Source organism: Trachemys scripta, chromosome 12 (genome assembly GCF_013100865.1).
Source record: "Trachemys scripta elegans isolate TJP31775 chromosome 12, CAS_Tse_1.0, whole genome shotgun sequence".
Lineage (NCBI taxonomy): Eukaryota > Metazoa > Chordata > Testudines > Emydidae > Trachemys > Trachemys scripta.
Window position 1 is genome coordinate 25577411 of NC_048309.1, and position 7561 is coordinate 25584971.

The window sequence follows — 7561 nt, forward strand, 5'->3', positions numbered from 1 at the left end:
GGGTTGCTCCAGCACGGGGCCCTACTGTCGAGACAGAGATAACATACAGCAGAGGGAGTTTCAGAGTAGCAGCCGTGTTAGTCTGTATCCACAAAAAGAACAGGAGTACTTGTGGCACCTTAGAGACTAACAAATTTATTTGAGCATAAGCTTTCATGGGCTACAGCCCACTTCTTCGGATGCATAGAATGGAGAAGTGGGCTGTAGCCCACGAAAGCTGATGCTCAAATAAATTTGTTAGTCTCTAAGGTGCCACAAGTACTCCTGTTCGTTTTGTGGATACAGACTAACACGGCTGCTACTCTGAAACTCCCTCTGCTGTATGTTATCTCTGTCTCGACAGTAGGGCCCCGTGCTGGAGCAACCCATGGAGACATTGCTCCTAATATTACTAGCACTGAGCATTCCAACTCCAGGAGCTAGAGCCTCAAAAGCCAAGATACTAGCTTAAAAATCAGATCTTGTAAATTAGTTCCTAAGAGCAGTAGCGAAGAGCTCAGTCAGCTGAATACTCAGTGTCTGCTTCTTGGCATAGTCCAAATGTGCAACCTTATTGCTTTGCTGGGGTCGTTAACAGTTAATTGCACTGCTGTAAGACTTAGAGGCCTCAGCCAAGAAGGAGGCCCCATGATGCTAGGTGCTGTACAAACACAATGACAAGACAGATGGATGTGTGTGGGGGGGAAATAGGCACCAAGGATGCCAAAATATGATGGCGACATCTGGTCTAAATTGCCAAGCCCCTTAGCTGAGCATTCCTCCTATGGGGACCAGCAATTAAATGGTGAACAATCTTAGCGTTTCAGAGGTGAAGTTAATAAGTGGGCTGCAGTGTTAACGTGTCATTGAGATGAATGAGGGAGTGCGGGAGTTCACACCTCTGAGAGCTATTCAATAGGCCTGGCTGCAGACTCTATCATGTGTACTCCCATTTTTTATCGTCCCTGGTTATATTGTAGCTCAACGTCTCTTTCATGAAAGTGGTTGGATATTTGCAATCAGGCATACAGGTCCTCTAGGGATCCAAGGTGGAGGTCTCTTTGGGGTCAGAAACACCCACAAAGGCAGGAGGGGGAGGGGAAGAATGCCACCAGCAGTAATTCAGTTGCTTCCTCCCCTCTGCTCTGATGATGTGAAGAGGAAGGCAGCTGGGGTTGGACCTGGACCCACTCAAGCCTTGTCTACACTAGAGAAATGTTGCAACCCTTTCCCACTTCTGCCAGCGCTGGCTCAGCTCCACCAGTGTGAGCAACACCCCAGTGTAGGTGGCCTAGCGGCTGCCACTGGTGGATTTAATGCCAAGTCATCTAACCCTGCTTAGAGTAGCTCTAGACAACATGGTTGTCAATAACAGCGGTGCCTAGCCTACACTACCACCTCTGGAGCTGCAACGGTGGGAAATTCAAAGGGCAAAACTTCTAGTGTAGACACAGCTTGGGGGAGTGGGAGTGAAAGTTTCTATTTGTGGAGTGGATGGGACAACACAGTTATGGGAGACGGTGGATTTGGGGTGCAGTCTAAGACCCCAGCCGGACTGAGCTGTAATACCAACCAAGCTGCCCTGATCCTATCACTGTATCAACTCATCCATGTTACAAACAAAAAGGGTTGTTAGAACATGAGCACCCCTAGCACCGCAAGGCAGCTGTGCCCTGCTACCATGAGACTTGGAGTGTAGATGGCCCCCAAATATGGGCATATAGGCCAAGATGTCCAAGCTGACTAGTGATGTTGGGTGCCCAATGCGAAACACCTTAAAGAGTCCTGCTTTTCTGAAGGCAGCTGCTCAGCTCTTCTGGAAAATCAGGCCTCTGTAAGGAGTCTCAGGCTGGGCTCCCTTTTGAAAACGTTGGCCCTGGGCTTCCAGCAGATTGGGGCCTGCCTCCAGTGCTCTGCAGGTAGATAATGACAAACCTCTCTTCCTGCTGGCATGTGCTGCTGAAAGCCCCTTTCCGCCTGGCTAGGCTGGACAGTGAAACACGGGGTTTGTTTTCTGCTAACTTTCAGTTGGGCGTCATGGGGGATAAATAACCAAACGACCTGGACGACCCCAGATTAGGTTCTTGCAGTGTAAGCGGCACCTTCGACTAAGTGTTGGGGGAAACAATCCGGGCTCTTACTAAAACCCGGTCAAACTCTTCTCAGATCAATGAAGTTTGTGGCCAGAAAGCTAAAAACCAGGACAAAGCAGTATTTTGTCAGACCGGGCATAGTGAACAAGCCCCATTGCTGCCCTAGGTCTGAGCCACCTACTCTACCAGGGTTGTCAAGCGTTATGACAAGTAACTTCATGTAACAGAGGGGTTATCAGATGTCATGCTTCGGGGCACTGGGTTGCAGGGGGACGGGGAGCACTATCCCCAAAGCACAGTGCAGCATGAAGAGCCAGCTGCACGGTGGGGGATTCATGTTGTCCTTTGAAGCTTCAGCTATTGGCAGTGGGGACCAGGCGTGACCTGCTGGGGCACCTCAGATGTGATTCTTTTCCCATCATGCTTTGCTGACTGCTCCAGTCAGACACCTCTCACGGACCCAGCTAAGATGGTATTTAGGCACCAAGATGATCCTCCCCATACCCTGGCTTTTTTTTCTTTTTTTTAAACCAGCCGTTTCCTCTCCTTCCCCAGCTACTGATGCCACAATCTGCCATCACTGTGGCAAACGACTGTGACATCAGCCACAGCAATGTGGCATCACTGAGAGTGTGTCTTCATTGGGCAATTGGCACCAGGGCTAGCCTGGCCTGGGTGTGAGCAGCTGCACTGGAGCGACTGTGTCCTCACTGGTGCTGCGCTCCCCTGTGTGTGTCAGCTAGGGCTTCTGGGGGCCTCTCCCACATTTCTTCGTGCTGCAGTGAGCTGAGCCAACCTCTGACACTTTCCCAGTGAACTGTGGGAGATCCTGTCTGTCCTCTGGGCACACAGGGAATTGTGGGAAGGCATAGGAGCATACCCAGCCCTCCAGTGATTTAGCCTGCATCCTCATTGCAAAGCAGGCAGGTTACCAGCCCTGATTGAAAGCAGCACCCAGGTTCTAACCTACCCCCAGCCGGGCCAGCTAGCTTGGGTTGAAAGGACTATCAAACGTGGGTGAAAGGGTTTTGTGTGTGGACGGGAAGGGGGTTGGGGCAACACCAGGGTAAGAGCCCAGGCTAACTATGTAGTGAGAATCAGGAGGAGGCTGGTAGGAAGCTGAAGGTGTTCAAAGCAGGCTGCGTGGATGCATGGGGTGAGTGCAGGATTGAGCAGCTGGACCCCAAAGACCTAATCCCAGTTTGCTGTGTAGCCCCAGGTCAGGGTGTGCCCCCTCTCTTGGCTCAGTAAAATGGGGTAATGGTACAGGAATTACCAACGTGTAGGCAGCACTTTGACGATTTAAAGGTACAAAACGCTGCTAACCCCAGCGTGCAGGCTGCCAGCACCACTGGGGGAAAGAAACTCAGGCCAGATTAATGGGGTTGCTGATAAAATAATACAAAGCTTGCCAGAGCTTGATCCACACAAATGGTGTCTTCAGAGGGCCCGATCGTCCTTGCTGCAGGGAGTGTCACCTGATAGAAGCCACCCCAGCAACTCCTGGGCAAGAGCTTTGGGAGCCAAGAACCTGAGCTGGATTTCTATGCACACCGCGAGAGGGTCTGGGAGCAGCACCTGGGAGCAGGGGGTGGGTGGATGCTATTGGCCACTCTCCGAACAGTCTGAAATCACCTTTTATATGTTCTTTTTAAAGCTCTGGAGAGCGAAGGTTTATCTTGGATTTTAAGGCTTCTGGTGACCTTGTCCTTGCCATGCAGAAGATCCTGAACTGAATTTTTATTCCCTCCTAGAAGAAATTCTGGGCCATGCCCAGGGAGGGGAACCTGGCCCAGGCAAATCAGATAGGAGGATGATTTGGGACAGTGCTTAATTTATAGAGGTGGCGGGGCTCAAGCAACTTTTTTACTTTCATAACTGATGCAGCAAGCCCAGAGGTGCCGGGGCTCTGAACTGCCAGGCCCAGAAGCGCCGGGGCTCTGAACTGCCAAGTTCTAGAGGTGCCAGGCTGTCACCTGCCGGCCCCAGAAGTGCCGGGGCTCTGAACTGCCTGGCCCAGAGGTGCTGGGGCTCTGAACTGCCAAGTTCTAGAGGTGCCAGGCTGTGACCTGCCTGGCCCAGAGGTGCCGGGGCTCTGAACTGCCAAGTTCTAGAGGTGCTGGGCCTATGAACTGTGAAGCCCTGGCACAAATTAAGCACTGATTTGGGAGCACAGCGAGATATTTAACTCCTCCCACTGGCGGCAGAAAATGCCAACAGCAATGGGTAAAGAATTTAAATGCCCAGGGAAACACAACCATCTTTGGTAACCAGCGACTGCTCAGGCCTGGAGCTGTCTCATTCAGGCACCACACACTGGCGCATGCTGCCACTGCCTTCTCTTCCTCCTAGGGTTACATGTTAAAGAGCCTTCCCAACGCTATTTTAACACCCCTCTAATATTCCCCAAATACAAACACTCAGCAAGAGGCTCAATAAAGGAAAGTACCTGGGACTAGGAAGCAGCCAGATCTCGGGTTCTGATGGGCATTGTCCGAACAGGACAAAAGTTACCCCAGGCGCTGTGGACGCTATAAGCGCTCCAGTGGCACAGCTGCAGCTACGCCACTAGACACTTGTTGCGGAGTTGACGGGGTTTTCCCGTCGCTGCAGTAAATCCACCTCCTCAAGAGGTGATAACTAAGTTGATGGAAAAATCCTTCCAGCAACCTAGCTGTGTCTACACAGGAGGTTGGGTCGACCTAACTTCAAATGCTCCACATGTGGCGTTTTTCAGAGCCTGGAGCAGCATTGCTAGGTTGTCTGAAGTTTTAGGTGTAGATCAGGCTTTAGGATTGAGAAAGCAAAAGGGAGGTAAATGAAGTTTTTCTTACGCAAGAGAATGTATTGCTTCAGGCAGAGGTGGATTGGGGTTTTGTGGGGCCCCTGTGCCAGAGCAAGTGGGGGCCCCTCCACACCCCTTGCTCTTGCAGTTGTCATCGGGCTCCCCCCACCAGCGTGCTCCTGCTGGAGAAATGGAATCGGGTCCCGGGGCTTGCCCTGCTCCGCCCGCCCGGCGCTCCAGCTGGGGAGTGGGGTCAGGGTACAGGGGCGTCCATTTTTCCAGGGCCCCCGAACTGGCCGGGGCCCCTGGGCACAGGCCCTGTTGGCCCAGAGGCTAATCCTCCATTGGCATCAGGTCGCTCAATAGCTCACTAAGGAGATCTCTAAGATCAGCAGGGGATCACCCAAGAGGGGGCAGGGCAGTGTGCATGTTTGCCAGGATCTTGCCTTGTGCCATCTACAAAAGGACATGGGAGAAAACAACATTCCAGACAGAAATGAATCTTGCCCAAGAAACCCAAAGGCAGGCCCTGACAGCAAGCTCAGAGCAGGGAAGCAGACGGAAAAGCCCAGCTTGTTTCAGTGCATTGCCGTGTGCTCACGACAGCTCTGATTCCAGGCCCCATTTTGCTTATATGAGATTGACGCTTCCTGAAAGAAGCGCCCCCCGACTAACTGAGCGATCCACGGTCAGTAGGAAACCCCAAGAGAGAGCACAGCCAACGCCTGCCAAGGCTGCGTGTCAGCGGTTCAGTAACCCCGGCTGTGTCCTGCTCTGTCATCAATGCTCTACGCACTCTTCTCATCTCTGTTACGGCTCCAGGGCCAGGCTACACAGCCTTTACTTACTCTGGCACGTAGTTACTCCCAAACACAGCACCACTGATGTTAGTGGGACTGTCTGGAGGAGCCAAATGCTCAGCAGGGTAAGGGCCCTGCGGTGAGAGTGGAGAGCTCTGCCTGTCACTGTCCCTGTCTCCCTCCTGTCACATCCCAGCGGTGACAGCTCTGCGTGGGTTCGCCTGGCTGTTCTCGTTCCCTGGGGATGCCTGCCAGGGTTCTTTGCTGCCATAACAGGTGTTAGTAGGTGAACACCCCGCCGCGGCAGCACGCAAGACCATACACCTGCCCCCGAAAACACACTCTGCTTCAACGTCTTGCCTGAGGAAAGGTAAGAGGTTAAGCAGCGGGAACACAGATCTGGAGGTTTCCTTCCCTTCTCATGCAGGCTCAGACAGGACTGCATGGAATGTGAATCTCTCTACCGGCAACTGGCATTGTGAGAAGACAACCAGCAAAGGGCCTGCACTCCTCAAGTGCTGAGGGCTCTGCTCCAGGGTGTAGTGCACGTCCCAGGCCATGCCAGCTGTCTAAGAACTCAGACATAGGTTGGGTTTATTTCCTTCCATGCACGTCTATTTGCTCCCTAGACTGATAAACTATTAGCCAAGGCACAGACGTATTTTCTCCCATGTAACTTCTGACAGCACAGTGGGCAGCCTTCTTATCTGACTCAACTTTCTTTCCTTTTCTGCAGTGAAATGCTAAAAGCATGAGGAACCCTCTCCCAGAATACCTCTTCCTGTGGTGGAGGACAAGTACTCACACAACCCATTACAGGAGATCAGAATCTATTTCGGCAAAGAGGGTGTTCTTGACTGGATCCCACTTCTTTCCCTGAGCGATTCTGATGCTACAGAGCTCTGGTCTTGGTCCACTAACTCACATTCATCCCTAAAACTGCTGGAAGCTTTTAACTTGAGACTGGAAAATGTAAGCGCTCAGTTTTTTTGGAATCTTCCCGCACCCTCTGATTTCATCCGTGACACACCTTAGCTGCCCTCAGGAAACCACACCACATGGAAAGTGAATCAATGGAAAAAGCTCTTACCTGTGTCAGAAACAGTTAAAACCCCAGAGATCCCAAAGGCGTTTCTGACTCCTGCAAATAGAAGAAATTAACTAGCTGTTTTAATCTCCCTGGCTGGAAGGAGCTGGGTCATATGGCAAAGGCAGCCAATGGAGAATGGAGTTTAGCTAAATTGTTCCCACCCACCCCCAAGGATTTGGCCATACAAGGCAAAAGAATGCTGCGAGCGTGTGGCAGCAGCCCAGCTGTGGGACACTGGAGTTTGGGATATGAGAACAAGGGGGGGAGAGAGAGAAGGCTCCAGGGAAAGAGATGATTCTGCCTTATATAGATGAAATGCTGACGGAAAAAGCAGCAGAGGGCCTGCAGCCTGGTGAGCAATGCTCTGCAGTGAGAGCCCAACTCCTTGGGGGAGATGCAGCTTCCTTTATAAGGGGCTTGCAGGGAGAATGTCAGGTTGTTTTTTTGGTACGGGACTTTTAAACAAAGGTCCAGAAATAAAAGGACCCGCTGCTCGGAGAGGTATTTCCAGTGTACAGTTAGCGTGCAGGTTCTTCCAGCTGTTTCCTTGCACAGTAAAGGTGCTGTTTAGAAAAGGTCAGGTTTGTATTAGCCCCACAGCTAATGCTCCTGCTCTGTTACCTGCAGCGACTCCTGCTGGGACACGCTGGGAGTGGAGTAGCTGTGAGCTTCCTCATAGACAAGATTCCTGGTGTCTATCGGGAGTTAAAGCACCAAGTCCTCCAACCTTATGCATTCCCGGAATACCAGATGTTCCAGTACTTCCATGAATGGCATGGGCCCTCCCCAGCCAGTGTGACACCCACTCCCCAGC

General features: G+C 51.8%; 1 protein-coding gene across 1 annotated transcript in view; it reads right to left on the minus strand.

Moving 5' to 3' along the window:
- The window catches only part of MYL9 (myosin light chain 9), a 27465-nt gene extending 20593 nt beyond the window's left edge, over positions 1-6872 (minus strand). Inside the window, exon 1 of the mRNA XM_034787198.1 lies at positions 6748-6872. The gene's annotated coding sequence lies outside the window, so the exon portion shown is untranslated. The remainder of the gene's footprint in view (positions 1-6747) is intronic.
- Between the last annotated feature and the right edge of the window lie 689 nt (positions 6873-7561).